At 40.9% G+C, this 23827-nt stretch overlaps 1 protein-coding gene across 14 annotated transcripts in view; it reads right to left on the reverse strand.

Annotated features, from left to right (window-relative positions):
- LOC104338159 (poly(rC)-binding protein 3) overlaps nt 1-23827 on the reverse strand; it is a 548717-nt gene that overhangs the window by 96199 nt on the left and 428691 nt on the right. The window contains exon 4 of one of the 14 annotated variants that reach the window (XM_075416682.1): nt 19740-19802. The exons of the other annotated variants lie outside the window; for them this stretch is intronic. The gene's annotated coding sequence lies outside the window, so the exon portion shown is untranslated. The remainder of the gene's footprint in view (nt 1-19739; nt 19803-23827) is intronic. 14 annotated transcript variants of the gene reach the window in all.

Here is a 23827-nt window from a genome sequence, read left to right on the forward strand (position 1 = left end):
ATCTATAATTCACCTGATTTTGTCACACTCAGTTATCATACGGTCTTACACCGAAAGCAATTTCATTCATCAGTTACCCTCCTCTGGCAAGGCGAAACCATACTATTACTGCATTTTACATGAAAGAAAATAGGGTATCACTTAAAAAATCAGAACGGACTGTCTATCTTAAGGACCTTTGTAATAAAATCAGCCAGATGTGCTCTTCTGGCACTGCTAATACTAATTTTCACTGAGTGTATGTATTTAGTGAAGTTCTGTATCAGGACATGTCAGAACGCACCTAATTTGTTCACAGCAATCCTGCAAAACCATTAAAACAGGCAGATCATAACAACCTTTGCTGGTTCTGTGGCAAAACTGCATCCACTCACTTTAACCTGAAGCACACCTCCACACAGACATGATGTTAGGTGAGCATTCACACAAAGGTTTGCTTGGGCAGTGGGATCAGTGCAGGACAAGAGCAAATACTCTGTTGCCTTAATGCCTTTACGTTAGGGAGATTCTCTTTCCTTCTTATTTCCTCTGCAAAGAAAATTTAGCTGTCAAGTGTCAGTCTGAACTCAGACTAAAATGTTGATAAGATTTCAACAACATAAAACTGCCTTGTTCACTTCTGAGCTTTGCAACAACTAGAAGCAATCTCAGAAAAATAGAAGTACCTACTTATAACATATGAAAGCTTGAATTAGAAGTGACACTTCACGATTTTCTGCCCCGTACCCTAACGTACAAGGACTAGAATAATGCATGAAGTCATATTCTCAGGATGTAAAAAACACAACAACAACAGAGCTCTTCCTTGCCTGTTTTTTTGGCTCTTCAGTTTGGTTCTGTTCTGTTAAGTCAGGATGAAATCACAGCAAACACAACACTAACTCTTCTGTTAATTAACAACCTGCTTCCCAACTGCACTTTTCATTCCCACAAAAAGTGCTGCATTTTCACAAAGTATCACTTGTAGTGAGGCATTCAAACATGCTAATCGCAGCTTTGCCTCCCAGGGAGACGTATAGGCTTACTCTGCATTAGTTAAAGGCTTCTGAGTCGATTTCCTTTTATTGCTGTTATTATAACTATTAAAAAAACCCCAGAATTTGTTTTATTTTTTGCAAACTTGCACAAAACCAGCTAAAGAACAGATAAAATGATACTCTGATATGCTTTGTAAAGTTACACATAACCCAGTTATATTTACAGCAGTATCACAGAAATGCAAACAGGAGGGGGCTGGGAAGAAAAATTCTTCAGACATCTCTTTTTTTTTCCACATAGGCTACTCTGCATTGGCTATGATGGGAATGGGACAGAGAAGTGACTACAGACTGTGCAAAGCAGATGTGACTGTAAATTACAACATATGCAAATTGTTCCATGTAGCTTCCTATAAACATTGCATATTCATTTTTTTATGATCTTCACTTGTAATGTTGTTGAGTATTTCAGGCTTTATCCCTCTGCTCTATTTTTATCTGGTTGCTGGGTAGTAATAACAAAGATCGAAAACTTTAGTCACAAGACAACAGGATCCAGCACTTGGTTATTGCAAATTCCTGTTTACTGCAAACACTGACGTATGTGAATAAAGAATCTAGGTCAAAAAAGCACAACAGAGGATGCTACCTGTCTTTGTACTGAATAGCAGGCAGCTGGGAAATTGGCAAGCTTTAGCACAGAAACAGTAGGAAACTGCTTCAATGAGATGATTTATTTTTTTGTAAGGGCATTTTAAATGTTCAGCCAAAGTAAGAAAAGTTGGTGTTTCCTGTTGAATTAATGCTTCACTTTCCAACAGATCTAGGCATCTGTGGCTTCTATTTCTGTATCCACGCAGCAGTGAAATTCATCTTGCTAGGAACAGCAGTGCTGATTGTATTGCTAAACCAATTAGCAGGGGACTGGACCTGTGGGTCTGGGAAAAAGCACTCTTCAGAATAGTTGTCCACTGCTAGATAGGGAAAGAGAGAGGAGAGATGCCACAGAGAACACATTATTAGGAAACTGCCTGGGAAGAGGAGCCCCGGGGATCTTGCTCTATTTTGAAAGCAGCTACCATACTGATAACATACGATAATCCGCCTGGAAGATTCTACGGTAATGTTCTAACTAGAATAAAATTGATGATGCAGTTTTTGACCATGTGTAAGTGGTTGGAGATTGTACAATACTAAAAAGACAAAAACCAGGCCACTGCATGAAGAGAATGTCTGGAGTGCATGAGGAGTAAGTTAACGGGGCATACAGAAATGAACGCAATGGAGCCAGAGAGCCCAAGATCAATTTACAATGAGCCATGATTCTCCAAAATAACAAATCCACATAGATGACATATCCAATCCTCATCCAAACTATATGGGCCTTTCTGAACGAGATCTTGAAAAGAGTAATTTGTCCCTTGAAACTGAGCATCAGGATGAGCCTTTTTTTAATGAAGTGTACAACTAATACATTTTTTTTTTAAGAAATTAATACAACAGACAAACAGATTTGATTATATGGATTGTACTTGTTGAAGGTGTAACCCTATTTGAAAATGTCATGCATCAAGAGTTGAAGGCTCTTCTGAAGTCCACACACACAGAGCACATTATGCATTATTAGTTTTCCAGTTGTATTTGTACACAAATTTGGTCAAATAAAGCGAGCAGAATTTTTTATCTTTTTTTTCTGAAAATATATATGCAAATCACATATAGAAAGCCTTTACTACCTCAGTCTCACTACATCTTGTTTTCAGTAGGACTAATAAAAGTCTAGACTAAATTAATTTAGCTTATTGGTATTACTACGTAGGGAAAGGCAATGCACATTACACTCCAATCTACAACTCTAAAAATAGGTAGATACACTCACTGTAGGTGTTTAAAACAAGAGGATCTTATTTTAAATGAAAAGACATAATTTTTAGAAGTACCTCTAAATCCATACTTACTTGGAAAAGTTAAGTTCCTGAAAACTAAAATTAAAAGCCTAGGATTCCTTTTGTGGAAACCACCAGGAGCTCTGCCATGAGAATAAATGGCAGCCACATCAATGGCAGCAGAAATGGTTGGTAAATTAATTGTCTATAATCACACCTTTATTTTAAAAAAACCCATAGGCATAAGATTAATTTGTTGCCATGCAGATGTTAGGTGTTACAGAGTCAATTAGTGAAATGAAAAGTTAGGGTAAATCCATCATTGCCAATTAAGATGTATGAAAGATAATATTCTCTCTTTGGTGTTCTTAGAAATATAAAGGCACTTACCTTTAGTTTATTGTTATTCAGCTCCTGTACATGAGCATTAGCCTATGTCTTAATGATGCTCGATAATACATCCTCTTTAACAGGCTGTTTTCTTCATTTAAAGGTGAACTGCCAAGCGAAAAGACCATGGCCCTACTGTTGCTTTAGGATGTACTGAAGAACTGCAGTAGCAGGACTAAGCATTTTTGCTTAAACATCGTGTCCTAACATCTTTTGTCTTGTTTTCTCTTTCAGCCCCGTCCTCAGGGAGGGGCTCTAAGCAACGCAGCATCCTGTTCTGTTAAAGTTTTATCGTTTGCTTCTTCTGAAATGCACAAGCTGCTTTATCTTTAGCTTTGGGAAGATTTTGAACTTGCATGCTGTCTGGGCCCGGGCGTTTCCTCCATCTCCAAAAAAGGAGCAGTTGGTTTTGGAAACTCACACAAAGCCTGGGTGCCCGTTGGCTTCCGCCTCCACACGCCTCAAAGAGGCAAAGCGTAAGCCCAGGCTGCTCGGTGAACCACCACGCTGCTGCGCTTGAAGGCATGCGCACTTCTGTGGGAAGTCTGGGGGGAAGAAGCAGGGCCTGCGGCCACCCTTCAAACTCAAGGCACGTGTGGTCCCTGCTCTGGGGTTTGATTTACTTCTGAAAGTTCCTAAAACTTCTTTGGATGACTTTGTTCATTTATTGTCCTCAAGAATCCCACTGCTATTGCTTAATCTACAGTGGCAGGCAGACTGTTCCTAGTGCATGATTAAATATACACAAGAGCACAAAGTAAAGCACAAGAACCTATATTCTCCCTTAGGAAACCAGGACCCGCTGTCAGTACTAGCAGCGATGCAGACGAGCACTTTATTGATTGGTTAAAAACATTTGAGACGAATGACGGGGCCTAGTTTTCCAAGACAACACCCCACAAAAAGTGTCAGCTTCTGGAGTGGGAACTTCTTTGTTTAGATAAAGAAAACCTTTGAGCTAAGCTCTTCCCTGGTACACTCGAAAAAGGCTTTCTATCGCACTGCACTTACACAGACTGCTTAGCCCTGGCTGGGCTGGCCAAAAGGTAAGACTAAAGGTGTCCTCTGCCTCTCTCTGCAACGAAACGAGGAGCGGTACTCATCCTGCAGTGAGCAGGCTTTGCCCTCTGCGGACGCGGCAGAAGGGCTGTCCTAGGTATTAGCATTATAGGAGGCAGGTGAAAAAGACAGTTGTCAATCTCTCATGCCTTGCTTGTTGAGTAAAATCTACTATGTTAGAACTAAATTGTGCTGCTAATGAAACTGTATTGTTAAACAAAGTCATTTAACACAGACAAGTATCAACCAAAATTAATTACTTCATTTTTAAACACTGTCCGTGTTAAAAATAGAAGATCGTTGAACTCTGTTGAGAAAACACAGTTAATACAAGACAGTACTCCCACTCCCATTAGAGGCATCACCAAGCTTACATGGGAGAAGACAACTGATGCTGTGGAGAAAAAGACATTTTTCTCTAAATGCCACCCTGCTGTCCTCTCCCATCCCTGCCCAAGGGCTTTGAAGAGGACAGGATACAGCTCTGTTGATTCACTGGGCAGAGTCTCAGCCATCTCAATGAACGAATCTGAAGGTAGAAACAAAAGAACCATAATATTTTGTTCTACATACTAAACCTCAAAGGTCTTGATCTTGAAATGTCACTTGTCAGATATATCCAAATAAATATGCTTCATCCAGAATTGCAACCTTTAATAAAAAGGTACAAGTACTTTCTAAAGATGTATGTCTTCAGCACAAACACAATGTATACAGACCACAGATGGTCTTTAATAGCACTTAATTTACACAACAAAATGAGAACTGAGTGTTTATGGAACTGGCAAAGGATTGACACAATGGTTCTACCTTCAAACTGCTACTAGAAAAAGCCTCCCTTTCCGTAGATGCTTCTCAGTGCACTACCTTTTCAGTAACAAGTGCTAGGAGATATAATCAGAGATGGGTGCTTACTGAAACACAAATTCACAGTTAGTTGCTCCCTCAGACAGCAAAATTCACCTCAGAGTAATTTCCCCTTTTGCAGAGAACTAGTAAGCTTTCAGTCCCTCTTGAACTTTCAAACTAGGGTTTAAACAAGACTTTGGAAAGACATAGTTATTATGGTCACCACCTGCCTGAATGCTTAAGTTAGGTGTGAAGCAGAGCATACGGAACAGGAGTCAGAAAGCCTTCTGATCAATGGTGTCAAAAGCTGACAATACATCTAATAAAACCAGCACGGTCACCTCCATATTGAACATCCATTGCTAGGAGTCAACTATCCACCATCTATGCAAGTGCATTTGAAGTCTTCCTTGTGTCACTTGAACATAAAATTGCACTAGATCAGGCTGGTTTAAAAGGCTGGATTTCTTGTTGGCTAAAGTCCACATCTCTTTTCTGGCTGTACTTCAATGCCAGCTGCAAACTTCTAATAAAGCGGCAGAATTCTATTTATTTATTAAAATTAAGCCTCATTTTAATACTGCCCAATAATCCAAGTTAGCATTCACAGAGCTCAAAACCTCTTGGGACTAGTCAGTTTTATTTGGGTTTGGCACCAGTGACTTCTATCCAGCCTTTCTTTCCTCCAGCAAAAAGAAAGTCCCCAGTTGCATTTTCACCCCATCAACGCATGCTGCAGCTTTTAAGAGCAACTGCTCCTCAAGTGCTCTGCTACAGCCCCAGTTTCCAAACTGTGGAGGTTTGCCATCACCCTCAGGGAGACGGGAAGCCCAGGACCCCCAACTCCAGAGCTCCAGAGCAGGAAGCACTGAGTGAGCTGCTCCAGAAGCGCTTTCAGCAGGCTGCCATCCAGCTTTGTCCTCATCTCTCCAGTTCCAATAGTCTCATTCTGATATAAACTCCACATAATTTCTCTGCTTTTCTCTTCTTACCCATTTAGATCACAAAACTGGCTTTTCCCTTCAGCTGCTTATAAGCTGATCTGCTACATCATTGTCAAAAATTAATACCCCACATAGCAAACTGCCACAATTACATTACTGTCAAGTTTTGATATTTCTACTACAACAAAAAACACATGAGCAAACAACCACTTTGCAAAGACAAAATTGACACTCCTATTTACAGGTGTGTCTGTGCAAAGGGCAATTTTCTGACACCCTATTTTATTCAGTGAGCTGAATAGAATCTCCCTGCCCAAGATATGCTTAAGAGAATGCATGCAATAATTTAAATAGCTATTACAATTCTGTGTGGTCCATGTAAGGTTTTCTGTAGAAATCCCCCAGTTCATGGGACTTCACAGAAGTACCTGAGGAGCTCTCTTCATGCTGCCCAAGAATGTTTCCACTCCACATTATTAGGTGAAAAAGTGTCCCCTCCTGACAACATACTGTTCCAGTACTATTTGTGCTTAGCATGGGAGGCACTGGTGGCACAAATACTTGGTGTAAATAATTGTCTGGGGAGACAATGGTGTGGATTCAATCTGCCATCCTGGGTTCTGATCGAACGCCTCTAAAGCACAGCCTCTTACAGGAACTTCATATTGGCTCACTCATAGTGTCTGCTACCAGGCAAGGCTATATAATTTCTGTTTAGCACAATAACAAACAAAAATATAGTTATCACTAAGCATGGAAGTTAAAACATCCACCTGTTTACACTACCTTGGAAAAATCTTTATGCAAGTAATCATTCCACCATGAGTGCAGAATGATAGTCATCAAATAAAGACACTATGTAGCTGAGTAGTGGTGTTCTATCAATGAACGCGCAGGTATGTGGCAAACCCATGTAAGAATTTGAAGAAAATGTGGTATCAGAAAGCGGCAGGATGGCGAGCTGAAGAGAAACTGGCGCAATTCGCTGCTCTACCGTAGATCTGCTGGGTGATCTTGGGTGACCACTGCTCAGTATCCCCTCCTGTAAGCGTGGCTACTAGTCTTGATGCTTTCTCTCTAAGGCACCGACAAATCTCTTAGCAAGACATACCGAGAGATCAGTTAGTGTATAGCTAGAGATGTCTCGTTAAAGGGCCAGAAAGAACTGAAATGCTCAGGAGCCTCTAAAAGCCTCTCCATGGCATCAGGTGGTGTCTTGGTCTGATATACAGATAAAGTCATTTTGATGCTGAGTAGCAGAGAAGCAGTTGTGTCAATACCTTTGAAATTTAATAATAAATTCTAGTTTGGTCATATTTTCTCCATTCATTCCAGAGAGGCAAAATTTCAAATCAAGGATAAAACTTTGAGGTATCTTACATCCTTCCCCCCTTCTCCTGCAAGAAAGTTCCGGACTGAATCTTAGATGGGTGGACGTTGGTTCAGCCATTTGTACATTTGTATTGAAAAACAAAACAAAACCTACATTTAAAGTTAGGAAAGTCATTCCAGGAAGCTGTGAGAAAGTAAAGCATCATTGGGGAGCTCATTTAGAGAAAGCACAGCAGGATGTGCAGTCGAAGAAAAATAATATTCAAAAAATCTGACCTAGATAACAATGTTTCCTAGTGACTAGAATTCATTAAAAGCAACAGATTAAAAATGTACTGCACTGGATTCTTTGAAGCCTGAGTGTCACATTCAGTTTAAATAACCCATCCCAGCTAAAAATAAAAGCAACTTTTGTTTTTTTCCTTACAAAAAAAACCAACAAAGCAAGCTGAGAGTTCTGGTATTAAGAAGACGCTAATAATAAGTCAGTATGAAACAGAGCTCTGACTTTGTAGGGTTTCATATGAGTGAATGCTTTCTTTGGCTATGAGCGAAGCTGATAAGCTCACAGACCTGAGTGTTGGGTTCAGTGGGACACCAAATGCAAAAGCAAAACTCAGCAGAAAGTCTCAAAGTTTCCATACTATAAAACTAAAGCATTTTCACAGAATTTTAGTGGAAAATCATGATGATTAAATTATGCTGTCTCATGGCAACAGCGTGTTAACACAAGTCGGGAAATCTCCTTCATGCCTTTCCTACTTTCCTGCGTCTCCCTGGGTGCTACAATGATAGTCCTTCTTAGAAAAGGAGGCTCAGTTGTGTCCCTCATGGAGGGGAAGAATGGAGAATCAAACCCTTCCTTTCTTGAGAAAGCTTTTGAGTTTTGCTGAATACAGCCTCAAATTACCTCTTCATTTCAAGAAGCTACCTATATGCTTCTATATTCAAAGATAAGCATATGCTTAAACACTATACTAATGCCAAAGTACCTTTCTACATCAAGCCTATATTCACCTCACAAGTAGACAGGTTTTACTCTAAAAGCTTGACTGTCGTTTCAGCATGAATAAATAGGTGAGATTCATGGACTTGGCCATCTTTTTCCTGTGAAAATAACATGATTCATCACAAAATATTTTCTAGTGTAAATTCAAAACTGTAGATGCCTGCAGAAGATCATCTGAGCATCTCCATGTCCAAAAAAGACACTTCTGCCTCCCCTCCCTGAATAAAAACCATAGTTTAATCTCTGGTTTAAAATTTGCTAAAAAAGAAGAATCACAGAAATTCAAGCAACATAAGCACACCTTCATGCTTACCACATTTAATGAGTTCGACAGTTTCTTAAAACTCCAGAAGCAGCTTTGAATTGTACAACTGCTTTACACCTACTGACTCCATGGTTAGCCGTTTGCCACTTGACAGCATTTATTTTTGCCCTGAAACAGTTACAGGAGCCAAACCAAGATCTTATCTTTTAGAAAACACTGAAATAATGTAGGTACAAGAGTGTGTTCCATTCTAGTCATTATTTACTTACTGCTCATATTTGATACTCACTTCCTATCCATCAAGTCTTTTCCACGCAAACTCATTAGAGAAGGTCAATTAGAAGATGACTACAGTTACTAGCTAATATAGGGCCCATTCATCCCTTGAAGACAGCAAAGTCCCAGTCAACCATGTTGCAGGAAAGAGAGGTGCATTGCAACTTCTGCAACACAGACAGTAAGCACTCTGCAAAACAATTCCTACTGGATTTAACAGCAGTGGCTGAAGAGGTTGCCAGTCCTCCTGTCCTCTTTCCACACCACCCCACTGCCACAGTTAAATCTGATCAGTTAGTGACTCAAAGTCCCCAGCCGCCTCAGCTCACACACTGCCTCATCAACAAATAAGGCGGATTACAGTGCCCTTGGGCTGGGAGCTGCAGTGGCTGGGAAGCAGGCACACTACTTTTTGCTATTTTTACCTCAAGGATAAGGAACTCCAGCGGAGGCAGAGCAAAGTAATTGGCAGTAACTTCTTAAACTGCCTCTGCCTGAATTGATGGAGCTCTTCATTCACAGCCCACAGAACAATACCCAGCCTTGCTCCCCATCTGCTCCAAGTGAGTTACCCACAAAAGGATTTGCTCAAGTATCTTGGGATTGGCTTTCTTTTGTTGCCACAATCATTGACTCATCTCTGGAAAGAAACTCCCTGTTAACTCACTTCACCAAGTACATGAAATTTCTTCTTAGACAGGCAGTTCTGTCTAGTGAAGGAGGTACCTGCGTGGCTTTGGATCTTGGGCAAAATTGCAGGCTTGCTGAAATGAAATCTGAGAAAAAAACAGCCTTGTGTTTTAATTGATTGCAGTCTTGCATTTTAGAGTTACTATTTTTAGGCCTCGCAGGCTGACATCTTCTCCTTGCAGGGCCAGTAATCAGAAGTTAAACTTGGTATCTCATAGTCAGTGCTCTTCCACCTAGGATTTTTTGCAGATAGTCTCAGAAGTCCTAACACAACTGGTAGGGAAAAAGTTTGCCCAAGTGTCTCTAGTGAAAGCGACTGCTTGATATTCATCTGCAAGACCTCCCTAGCATTTTCTTTCTCACTCTCAAGAACACATTACTTCACTGTATTCAGACTTCAGGTTGATGTATAGTACTGAACTGCTGCAAGGTCCTCCTGCTGCTTCGAAGATCTCTGGCAGCAACCTCTCACTGGATGTTGATGTAGTCTGTTAGGTATCTAGTGGTTCTGCACCAGTTCTCATCATCTCAAAGTTCAAAACATCGTTACAAGCTGAATGGCTAACACAGGCTGTGCTGCTCTCCTACCGTCACAGAGCATGCTGCCTTCGTCCCTCTGCCCAAGAACTGAAAGGTAAGGTTGCTCCCAGTTTTTACCTCATCCCTTCCTACTTGAAAAGCTTTGGAAAAAACTGTTCCAAACTATTTTGCTATTTGATTCTTCAATCAGAACCATGATACTTTTCTCCTGTAACTGGATGGATGTTTCTCCTTTAGAGGACACCATTTCCATGGAATAGCGCACAGTCAAATAATCCTTCCTCCATGCCTGATGTTCCAAATGACTGATTTGGGACTCTGCATTAACCTTGGCAGCTAGAACTAAGCTGTTTAATGCTTAATAAGGGAGTTTCTTCTTGCATGCATGAATCTGAGATTTCTACTTTCAGCCCCTCGAATTCCAGAAAAGGGAATAGCTTGCTGTTCCTTTTTACTTACTTCATTTTACTTGATTCCCTTCTTGTGAGGAACACTTCAGTATGAGTTTGGGTCTTAAGAACTAAATTCTAGGGGAAGCTGGCAAGAGCAGTAGGAGATGGACAACCTCAATGTGCCACGACGCTCATAAAGTACATGGACTTATATTAGGTAGGGATAGTGCCGCTTAAGCTTTGAAACAGGAGCTCATTCTGTGCGGATGTGTATCTGATCTCTGTTACACCAAGGGCAAATCAGGAGCAACTTCAGGACATTCACTGGATTTGTAACAGTGATAGAGAAGGAGATAACTGGTTTTCTAGAATGTATTTCAAAAATTTGAACAGGAACAGCCTGTAGGTCTGCAATTCCCCACCCCCAACCCCAACCCCAAGTCTATACAGACTTGCAGGATATCATGCAGAAAAAAAAAAGAAACTAAGACTCTCACCTGCTCCTTGTATTTTTTCCAACGTGTTGTTCTGATCCTAACAAATACTCTATTTTCACAGTAAGGTCAGCAAAGAGTTATGCAAGCATCTGCTGTATTTCCTTGAATTCTCCTTTATGTTCTCTATAGGAAAATATTGGAAAGTCTGTCCTTAGGGAAGGATGCCCAAAACCTGTACTTCGGCTGTGACTATGCATTGCTTTGTATCGCTCAATTCCTAGATTCAGTAAAACAGTTAAATTTATGTTTAGGTTTATTTCTACCGAGCTAAAGGCTTACCTATATACCTAAGTCTCACTGAAAGCAAAAGGATTTAAAACATATTTGCATTTACACAAGGGAGATAGATTAAAGCTCTGTGGAGATGGGACTTAAGCAAGTCAGGGCAAGTAACAGATTACATTTAAAAGTACTGCTTTACGCTCCAGTAATAATACAATAATCGAGATGTGACTGCAGAAGTGGCAAATCACACTCTATACCCCAACCTCCTTTGCAAAGAATATACTTATAAATTAATGTAATTAAGGTATTTCAGACATATCATTGATTGTGCCATTCTCTTGCGCTTCTGTTTTGGGATTATTTTACTATCTGTCTGGTTTACTTCACCAGGAATAGGAAATTCCCAGTTTCCACGTGAAGACTTGCTCCCATCATTGGGAGATAACGTATATTAAAGGTCAGATACAGTAAAATTAATGTGCCAAAACGCAGGTAGACTCACCTGATGATAAGTTCCCTCAGACTAATGTTGTAAGTTATTATTTCAGTCCCTACTCCAGAGACACTGGAAGAGGCTGTGGCTTGGCCATTGTCTGAAATACACTCTTGCTGCCTTAAAATCCAGTTAAAACCACAAGTACAAATCCAAATTATCCACAGTGACTGATAGTTATACTGTTCTCCAAAGTCTTAATATGTCTCCACAAAGCTGATGTATGTAGAATTTACAGTCAGAAATAACTTATTTAAAAAAATGAAAAGCTAATTGCAGATGGATATAAGTAAACAACTTTTAAATTATTTCAGAAAAGCTCTTTAGCGTTTAACAAAGCAATGAATTTTAAGTCCCATATCTCAGGCTTGAAAGCCCAGAAGTAGCTGTTTAGCAACGTAGAGTAGCAAATGGAGAGCCAGTAAGCAATTGACACATTTATAACATAATTCTGTGATGATTATCACATGATGATCTCCACATACAGGTATAAACATACATAATTTTTTAACTATATAGTGTATATGCTTTATAAGGGTATTAAGAATACATACACAGATTATGTGTAACAATATTAAAATTGCACCAATTTTTGTATATAAAATTAATGGAATTTCCAATTATACAAATATTAGTACTTCTTCAAAAAAAGTAGCTCTTCCTTTTAATCTTATAATTTAAATTAAATAGATACTGGATTTTACATTAATCGAAACAGAAGAAAGCACCAGTTTCGCTGGACATTTTATAAAAATATTATTTTCTGCTTTGCTTGTGGTTGTGCTCCTCAGACTTATTACTGCAGTTCTCTTGCAGTTCGGTTAAATGTCAATGCTTCAATTACTTTAATAGTCAAACTGTGTGCTATTTTCACCACACAGTCATTCAGGCTTGTCATGTTTGACAAATCCAGTAATTGAGATGAACTCTTCGAGAATACTGACATGTAACCAGTCATTTCCTGCTGCAGAGCATTGACCTCTACTGCACAAACCACAGAGGATTTATTCAGCAGCTTGAAAAAACAAACAGCCTTGTTAAGATCATCATTTCACACATCTCCACTCATTTCCTTGTTTATTCACTTTATGTTCCGTTGGGATGGGAATTAAAACGTTAAGAGCACTTTGAATAAGCACGGAAAAAGGACTAGAGCAAATATTCTGCAAAATTATTGTAAATTAAAAACTGCCTAACAGATTACTAGAGGCTGAGCGTAGTGTTAAACAGCTTCAACCCCCTCTCAGTCCTCCCCTGCCCCCAAGCAGCTGCACCCCACCCCAGCTTCAGCTCATTAACAGAAGACATTATTATACAAATGGCATAACGTATTTATCAAACAGTGCTTGTTTCAGTCATTCATTACAGTTCATTAACCCTTGCTAGGGCCTTTTTCTTTTCACCATTCCTACACCACGATATCCTGCAGCCAATATGTAGGCAACACGCTAAAACCCCAGGACTGTCCCCATTTACCTCCAACTCACTGAGCCAAGCACAAGCACTGAAAAAGGGGGGTGCAACCTAATTCAAATGCAATCCTGAAGCTCCCCTGTGATTTAGATCAACTGGGGACCTGATGCTGCTTTTGTTATAGTTATGAAAACTACTATGGACCTTTCTACCAGAATTTAGCCCTTCTTTGGATGAGATGCTGACATTTTATACAAAGAATATGAACAAAATGAGTTCTGTTCAAAAGCAAATAGTAGGTAAAAATATAAAGAAGAAATAATCCACACAGACAATACCAGCTTCCAAGAAATGACCTTTGCAGTTACCAAAATTAAACATCCCTTTGAATGTTTCTGACTGCCTTTATCAAAGACAGTGACTGGTCTATGACATGTTACCAAGAGGAGCTGTAAGAGACCTTGCTTCATGTCCCCTCTCCCAAAGGTTTTTTGCTTGATCTTGGGCACAGTGAATTCTTTTATCTGTTTTACAAGCTGATTGATTGCTCCTGCTGGGAGTCTTTGAAAGAAACATGTTAACTGTTACAGGTCACTTAGATTCTGCAGGGGATAAAGACCTCTTAAGTACCAGACTGTCCATATAATTTTTTAATACATACTAATTCATAACCAAGTGTACAGCAACCACCAAGGCTGAAGGGGCAACAGAAATAATCTAAGAGCAAAAGACTTCTGTAGGAAATGAAGAGCTGGAAATTACTTGTGCAAAATTCTATTTCCAGGAAAAATAAACAGTTTAAATGTCCAATAGAAGGGGAAAGTGAATAACCAAACAGCTGCAGTCTGATTAAATTACTATACTTTTATTTTCCTACTGTTTTCTCCCAGTATTACTTTTGCAATTAGGCAGGCGTTGCCCACCTGAGAGACAGAGGCCAGAAACTTATGAGGCTGCTTAGAGCATCTGGCAGCGTACAAAGCCCAAGAGTTGGTGGGTGAGAACAACGCGCTCTCTCACTGCTAGAAGTTGCTTAACCCTTATCAAGGAGGAAGGCAGTGACTGTCCCGTCAGCTGGAGGCTCCAGGTTCCTCCCTTTTCCATGGGAATGCACAAGTTCTTCACGAACGCCAGTGGTTAGCTACTCATACATCATGCACTCAACTAGAAATTACCCGGTGGTAGACAGGGTGGTAACAGCAGCAGTTCCCCACATCTGCCTTGAGGAGTTTGACTCAAAGAGAAACAGAGGACTGATTCTTTTCACAGTCTTGCAATCATTAGTATCTCCACTGATCACACGCGCTGTGCGTCCGTCCTTACATCCATCATGAATGGACTTTTTGCCTTTTCACATTACGCAAACCCAGGTTGAGTATTGTGATGAAGAACAACAGGTAGCAAGAAGGTCTCAGGGGAGACCAGACGTTCCCCCGAGGTACTGCAAACCGACAAGAGGCATCCCCTGAAGGCAGTGCGGCCTCTGGCACCATCTGCACGAGACTGCATCTGCTGAAGGGGTGTCCCTAAGTGTCACAGTCCTAATCCACAGAGCATCTGTAGGCACCACCACAGCACAGAGAGGACAACCACTTGGGTTTAGCTATGACCACCCATGGCTAAGGTGCATTAGGAGGGAGGAAGGTTGCTACCTCTCCAAGGCAAAGGCACAAAGAATGAAGAACTGCACATGTGCAACAAAGTGGTCAGTGCTCTGCCCTCCTCCTCACCGTACGGCAGCCCCCTGCTATGAGAGTCCCCGTCAGTCTTTCTGACTGAGGGAAAGCAGGTTATGCCCCATCCATCACTGTGTATTGTATGGATTTTTTTCTTCCTCCTTCTCCACCCACCTGCTGGTAGATGATTATATTATATCAGTAGTCCAGACAACTTCACTCCACATACACCTGAGCAGGAGATGAACCTCGTCCATCCAGAGACACACGCCTTGCTCCTCACCCGCCACGGCTTCACCACCTCCTGTGACAATGGGGCTCCGGCAGAAAGCCTTCGCCTTTACGTTAATGAGGAACAGAGCAACATGCTAATTAAGCATACCTAGTGCTTAGTTTGAGGTCTGCATCGGGCTGCCTGCTGCTCAGCAGGTGGAGTTTGAGGTGTTGGTTATCATGTATGAAGCTGTAAACAGGCATCAGACAACTGCCCGGCCCAGCTCTGGGAAATGTGGGGGGAAAGCATTTTCCTGTCACAAGACACATTAAATCCAAACCTGTGAAATCCCAAAATATCATCTCCCTCCCTTGCCTGGTAAATCCAAGCTGGGTCTGATGTATCCAGGCGACTGTCCCTCTCCCTGTGTCTTCTTGCCCTAGCTACAGAATGGATTCTGACTGTTGTACAAAAAACAGGGGACTGCAACTCCGATGCTCTTCATGAGGGCAACAAACTGCAGACCACAGCAGGGAGCAAGTTCTTCAAACAAACTGGAACATGATGACCTTCAGGGTATGATTAAGAAAAGCTGATCCTTATGGCAGCGGGTCTGCACTAGATGACCTTTTGAGGTGCCTTCCAGCACTCTTTCCCATGACTCTGCTTGCAAAGTCGCATTTATTAGACAGCATTTGTGGCAAAGGCAGAGCTTGCATTTCTAGGCGGTACATGCAATAAACTGGCCTGCTAACTTAACTGTTTCCTATGTAAGGTTATTGATGTTATCTGGTCACTAACACACAATTCAGATTAGTCGCCAACAGTATTTAAAATATTATTCGCAGGATTAGCATTAAGAAATCACACAAAAAATGGACAGAATTATTGGCCAGTGGCTAATAACTAAAGAAATATCTGAAACTGCTTTCCAACATTTCCCTTTTGCTGCCATACAAAGCAGCATACTGTACAAGAGATGGTTGCTAATGATTATATGAGAAATAAACATGCTACAGAAAACTCCAGACTTACATGATTTTTTTTTTTTCTGCATAAAAAGCCAGGGAAAAAATGTGTTCACAATATATCTGCTCCTGATATTTGGACGGGAAGGGAGAACTGTCTCATGAAATTAATATTTTCTTTTAATAACCAGTCATCAGTATTTCTCAGGGAACATTTTCAGGCCCCAGAGGCTGTCAAAGCCACTTTTGCTGACTGTTTCAAAGGCAGCCATATCTCTTTGACAGTCTGAAAACAGATTATCATATCCTGTTTTTTTGGGTTTTTTTTCCAGGTCACATCCTTCTTCTCTGCAACCAAAGTCCCAGCCAGGCAGATGTTTGAACATCTAGTCTGAAAAAAAGGCTTTGCTCTCATAGAAAGAGGCAAGAAGGAGGGAGGACCAAAAGGGCAGGAGGAAAGCATTATCTGTGGCTCTAACTGGGAAGATGTGCAACTCAGAGGAGGGAAAACACATGAGGATCAACCAGAGCGACTGTGCTTTATGCCTTCCAAAGATGCTACTTTGCAGGGTGTCCTGCAAGCCAGGCAGGTGGGTGTCTTGGCTTGTACAGACTCTAGGATGGAACGAGAAGAAGAAAGGATATATGGCACTTGTAATATATGTTTAAGGACACATGTTTAAAGCTGTAACTCTTCAGGTGCTAAATACAAGGCAGACATCTTGATGCTTGGGGAAGAACAGGGATTGTATTAGAGTATTTGCCCAGAGCTGTAACAATTTAAGGAAGTATCAACAGCCTTTCAGCAATAATTAGATCAACAAGGGGCAGGGAAAGGCAAGTTTATCTACAGACCTGAAAATACATGTATGTTTGTAGGGTATTGATCATACTGAAATGTTTAACCACAACGCATTTAAACAGCAGTTCGCTCTCAGTTACAAAATTAACAAACATTCCTTTCCTTAAAAATATATTTGTGTTTTTCTCAGAATGTTATTTCAGGTTACTTCATGCATTTTTTGACTCACAAATAGTTCACTTCAGACTGGCTTAAATAAAAAAAAAAATAAAAATTTGACCCCAAATTATCTTCTAGATGTTAAAATGGCACTGCCTTGTGAGAGAATTCATGATCACCATGACGATCTCCACTCATGCCTCCAAGCTGCTGAATTACTTAAATCTATCTGTAAAGCACCCTAATGTATTCTAAGTGGAATGGTTACAGCTATAAAGAATGTCATAAATAGGTGTTAATAATACCCAATAAAGCACTTGTTAACACATCTGGAATGGAGGAGCCAAAGGGTCTCATGTCCTGTGAACAACCACATGTGCTTTTGAAATCACAGTAACCGTTTTGATCTCGGAAGCTATTAGTTTTGGTTACGTATTGAACACATTGCTCATGCTAATATGAGTGATCTGTAATATTCCTTACATTTACAACTGTATTAGGCTCTTTACAGAACAAAAGATGCAATCCTTGCCTTGGCAGGCTTACAGTGTTCAGAGACGAGAAGAGTGAAAATGGAAAGACAGCAGGAAAGAAGTGGGTTAGTCTGTGTCTCCCCAGCTATAGGTTACTACACATTGTGCATACGTTACTAAATAGATTTGTGTGCAATGCAATTACTAGTGTGCATTTTCTTGAAGAGCCACTGACAGCCTCACACATAGGAAGGTCCATTCACATCAGTGCTGCATCCCACAATTTACAGGAAAAAGGGAAGATCCTTTAGTGATGTTCCTCACAGGATACGAAAGTCTCCGTGAGTAATTACCTCCTCCCATAACCATGGAAAACCGAGGTAGAACACACTCTTTTAGCCATAATGCTGCTTACATAAACTTACTGATGTAGAAGAAACAAAACAAAACAAAAAAGACAAGACAATAAAAGAAGAGAAACAAGTCAGAGTTTTTCTTGATGCTAAATGAGACCTTCTTTTAATCATGTTTGCTTTATATAGTTCTGGGGTCTATGATGCTTTTGGCAAAATCTTGTTTGAGTTGTTAAAGCATAATCTCACAGCCCAGACTGAGCTTTTTCATTTATTCTGAGAACTTAAACTGTTTTGGCCATTCTATGACAATACATTCCATGCCACCTGCATTTTCTGTCATAAATTCTGTGCACATTATATGGAATTTTTAACATACAAAGCTACATAGATAGATGTAATATGCAGTCTACTTTTTTAATATGTATACTTGCATATAACATAGTATGTAATATATTTTATGTATATGTATTATTATATGTAGTATACTGTACTATGCCCTTTTCCCTTAATACATTGCAAAACTCGTTGTACTGCCTAAACAACAAGTAACAGTAGAGGATGTTTATTATATATCTTGGGTTTGATACATAACTTTGTTTCTCCCCTTTTACATCTATTTAATTAAATTGAAATGAGAGTGCCACACAATTCTAAAACCGGAAAACCCAAATAATGAACTGTACCAATAGGTGTACTGTACCACGACTCTAACACCTACCCCCAATATCTTAAAAGCACTTTACAGATTTGATCTGCATATTTATGTTTTCCCTTCAATCTGGAAAAGTGGAGTCGCTGTTGAAAATTTTATGTTAATTGCCCTCAAACATCTGTTGAATAACTCTGAGAAAAAATGAAATCAAAAGGGTATCTTTAATAGATGTTTTTTCTTTATGTCTCTTTCATGTACACATTCATAAGCGTATAGTAACATCAATCCATAAAAAACAATAGAAAACTTCAAATTACTTCAGTGGAAACTGAATTTTATTCCTAACGGCACAAACCTGCAGATGCCCAACTCTATGGCCTACACTGAAAATGAAGCTAACATAAAAGTTTCCAAATGAGAAAACTCTTCACACAATAAATAATAAGATACAAGAACACACACAGCGGAAGCCTGTCTTGGTGCTACAGTAAGGAATCATCTGAACTTATGCTTCTGGTTGGTTTTCATCCCACCAGAACCCTATCAACAAAATGATAACCACGTATTACAGACTGCCTACTTACTGTTAACACACACTTCACCCTGCCAATGCTGGTTCTACAGAAAACATTATCAGCGTGCAACCATAAATGAACAAAATTACCATCTGCACACTGAAGAACAGAATTGCAAACATAATTATATCTCTTACATGTTGTAAGTACACAGTTGTTTTAAATTTGGACTTATAACCTGTTTTTCAAATAACAGCTTCAGTCAGCTTCCAAGTCACCAAGGTAATGGCTGTAATAAGTAGCTATACCTCCTAATCAGTGAATGTCACAATAAGCATAGTGCATCTATCCATCTAATCTTTTCTGGCCATGTTATTATGGTTCATGAGCAGTTTTACCACCCATATGTTATGCTGTCATATTCTTCTAAAAGCTGGTTATTAGTATTAACCGGAGAAAGTGAAATATGAATACCTGTATAAATTGCAGAGCCGACTGCTGCTAAAAGCAAGGTGTCCCAGGTCAGACAAAGACATGCCATGCATTGCAGGGTGTGCCACTTCTTTCAGTGGAAAAGCCACAAAATTTGCTTTGGCCTCTGTGAGGCTTTCTGACTCATTGCCATAGTTGGCTTCATATGGAAAACAACAGCTTGCCCTCATTTATTTCTGCTGCACCAATACGTACCATAGATGACTGCACAAAACAGTAGAATCAATCCTTCTTCTCACCAACTTTAAAGCCAGATTTCTGTAATGACACATTTATTCATCACATTAAGACCAGTGTGCCTTATGAAGAATTATTGCTATCCCTTTATGACCTTAACAATACACTAAAATTCAGAGGACTACTTTCATTAGGAGAAAAAGTTCACGATGAAATCGGACATCCTTAGATGCAGACACCTTGATTTTTGGTAAAAATACAAGAGATACACCACAGACTATAACCACAAAACAAAAAGAAATTCCAAAAATGAAAACTCACAAAAACCCCTCGGGGATCTATGATCCACATAGACTTGCATGAAAACCAATACTGTAAGTCTTGGGGAGGTGGAAGGGGACAAATCTAATTCTGCGACACATTAGCTATATGTAAAAGACAGGAAGCAATTATCAAATTATTATTGTCCTTTGCCCAGCACCGAGGAGGCCCCAGCTGGTGTTTGGGACATTGCACTTGGGGGAAGTGTAGAGAAATTGGAGAGAATCCAGAAGAAAGCAACATATTTAAGAGAATTCCTAAAGCTCTGACCAGGAAGGAGAGACTGAAAGGTGGGGTTTCCTATTCTTGAGAGAGTTTTATGAGAGGAAAATGTTCTTGTAAATGGACAGTGCTGGTTTTCTCCTCTGGACAAAAAATTAGTGGTTTAACATGCAATTTGAAAAAAAAAAAAAAAAAAAAAAAGATTCTGTGATTCTAATTAAGAAGAGGGAAAAAACCTCTAACTAAAAGGACCACTAAGCATGGAAGCAGACCACTGCATGCAACCCACTTAGCTGCAGATTTTTAAGAAAAAAAGAGGTAACGTAGCTATAAATAATTCTCCATGCTAGTGGAACTAGGTGACCTTTAGAGATCCCTTCTGGCAGAAGCGGTGTAAGAACTGTGGCTGTCCACACAGCAGAGGGGAAGAGACGAGCCCCCTCCCTCTGCAGCACGGCTTCCCGCCTCAGTGGAACAAGTGGGGCCTGCAGGGCCCGGCGCTCCTGCCCAAGGGCCTGGCGCAGTCACCCGCACAGCTTCTCAGCCCTCCAGGCTTGTACGTCCAAGCCAGAAAACAGGGCTGCACAATGACACAATTTCCACCTTCCTGCACGCAGGAGGAGTCAAACATTATACTTTCTTCACAAGTCCCTCTGTCAGTGCATCACCCAAATGCCTTCTGCTGTTGCCTAGAGCCATCTTCCTGGTGCTTCCGTAGCTACCCCTGGCCCTCCCCACTGCCTTTCCCCATCACTTTCTGCCCTGGACTTCCAAGCCTTCTCAAACCTTTGCATGGACAACAGCTCACTGTGGACTGCGGGGAGCAGTCTGCTGCTCTTGTAGGAACTGGGCTACACAAAGAAGGCAAATGACCTCTTGACGCCTATCCTGACAGCAAGGCTGAGACCCACCCACAGTATCCATAAAACACCAGCTAAGACATTTCTGTGACACCTCTTCCTGCATCACGACAATGGCAATTTCACTATTGGAAGTTCACACACTTCTCCAAGGTGGACTCTTCTCTGTTCCCAAGTTTCATTATCCTTCCCTTCTGACATACACATCTTCAAATGTCTCTTCTGTCACTGCGGAAGGATTCCTTCAAAAGAACATGCAGCTTATAAACCGAGACAAGACCTTTTTTGTAGCTGCCTCTGAGATTCAGGAAAAGGTCTTTGGCCAAAATTGCCCATGTCCAGTTCCAGGGAGTTTCATTCTGCACGTGATGAGCACCACTGCACCAGAGACCTGACGCTAGCGTGGCAAAGCTGTAAGCAGAACAGCACCCATACCAGTACTCTGATGACCTTACACATTGGATGGACCCGCGTTTGGCTGCTGAAGCAAAGGGGATGCCAACCGACGATGTACAGCACGGGCACTGGGTGTTCGCAGTGCTGTCCCTGCTCATGAGGTAGGCTGCTGCGCTCCGCAATAGCTGAAGTTTCTATGGAGCTTTTGTCTTCAGCTTCAGTGAGTTACAATAATCCAGCCTGGCTGTGCAGAATATGTTCATCACTACTGCTAGATCTGTGCCAAAGAAAAGGAAGCATAGCATCTTGGACAGCCAGAAGTAGAATAATTAATTTCTGACTATTTCTACCTTCTTGGTATTGAAATACCAGCTAGAGTAGAATGCTTCACAGAACTTGCAATGCTTTGAAACACGAAGGTCAAGTGCCTTCCCAGAGAAAAGGGGTCACCGCCTCTTCCAGTTCTCTCAAATCACTCACACTAGATTCACCTGTATGCTGTGGCCTGGATACAACCTGAGCCAGTAGCTCTTGCTGGGTAATTTAACAGTATCTGGTGATCTAGATGTCAAAAGCAGTAGGAAGATCAAGTATGGATGTTAATATGATTTAAAAGGTACTTTGCAGTAGCAACAGCTAGACACCATTAGGTCTCTGTCTTTGCTAGTCATGGAAATGTAATGAAAGATTAGTTTAAGTAATTACATTACAGTAGTCAAAATAAAAGAGCTAAGCACTGCATTCTCTTTGGTGTCTGTACTCATTTGCAAGTTTGAAGTAGCAGTTCCTTAATGCCTTAGCAGTGATAATATAGTGTGGAGGCTGTATTGCAGACATACCTTTAACATTCTATTGGCTTCTTATGAAACAAAACTAAATAAAGGCAGCACAAAATGGTACTTCACAATTTATGTTGTAATAAATACTTCTCTGATACACAACAGCTAAACATTACGGTGTACATGTATGAGAAGATGGGTGGTGTTCGGTACTCTGCATTAGAAGCTGCTAGTAAAGTAGCATCTCATGAGTGAGGTGACAGCTTAAAATGTTCGTCAGAAACCATCTTGGTTGGGGGGGGGTGTAGAAAATCCCAGACCAGCAAATTAATCCGTAAGGTGGTCAAACACCGCCAATGTTCCAACAGTGTTCCTCTGAAACAGCCTACCTTGTTAGTTATTATTAATGCTTTTGGCCAAAGGGAAGTTTGGCAGCAGCTGGAGGTAGCTGCTGGCTTTTTACTCCAACAGGTTGAAGGGAGGGAAGGACTGGCTTTTCCCAATGACAGGATCTAGAACAGCGGCTGAAGAGTCTAGAGAGCATCTGCTCACAGCGTTAATGACAAAAAGGGATTACCAGGATGTTCTCCCCTCTGAGGTAACGCAATAAAAAAAGACAGTTGCACATTAAGCAAGATGATGCTCCATGGGGGCCCCAAGACCTGCAGTACTTTCTGCAACAAATTACACCTTGTAATGCAAAGACCTTGAGTCAGTGAATGTGCCTGACGAGCACATCTAGGACATGGTAACCATATAGCCAGACACTATCAGAGCGCGAGAACTTTCAACCTGAGCAACGTGCCAAAAGGTGCCTCTGCCTCATTCATTCTTGCCTTGCTGGGATAAAAAGGATCTGCCTCACAATGCAGTTTTACATTCGGAGAAGAGACATGACCTTCTGATTTCTCCATCTATTGTGGCATGTTGCTTTCTGTTCCCAGCTGTAACTGCACAGCTAGTAGTAGGCTACAAGCAGGTTGGCAAGGTACTGCCCTGCAGAAGAAGGCTGGACAAAGGTAAGCAGGTACAGTGCCCATCCTGCAGTGGAGCAGCAACGGTGACTTGTAGCCACCTGCAGGCACAGCCATTGGCACAGAAACCCCCAAGGAGCAATCTCATTTTAGAGATCCCAGGCATGTCAGGAGAGCACACCTTCTTCTACATCCCTTGGGGCTGCAACACAGAGTGGTGGGATGCACACCGAGACCCCAGGAGTACCCTTCTCCCCATTAGGGGCTTACAAACAAGCTCTGCATAACCCAGTCCGACTGGTGATGGTTTACTGGGCATGACTTTGCTACATCCTCCCAAAGATTAAGAGTTCAGGTTGCTTTCTCAGCCCATGAATCTCACATAGTGTCACCCAGAGCACTCAGTAAATTCTCAGCTGCTGCTATAAAATGAAATAAAACTACCAATAAGCACTATTTTTAACAACAAAACATGTTACTCATTATGCTTCTGTTGTTCTCTGAGCAAAAAGTGCCTAATTGCTTACGTTATATCTCACTGGAGATATAACAAA

This window comes from Opisthocomus hoazin, chromosome 3, assembly GCF_030867145.1.
Source record: "Opisthocomus hoazin isolate bOpiHoa1 chromosome 3, bOpiHoa1.hap1, whole genome shotgun sequence".
Classification (NCBI taxonomy): domain Eukaryota; kingdom Metazoa; phylum Chordata; class Aves; order Opisthocomiformes; family Opisthocomidae; genus Opisthocomus; species Opisthocomus hoazin.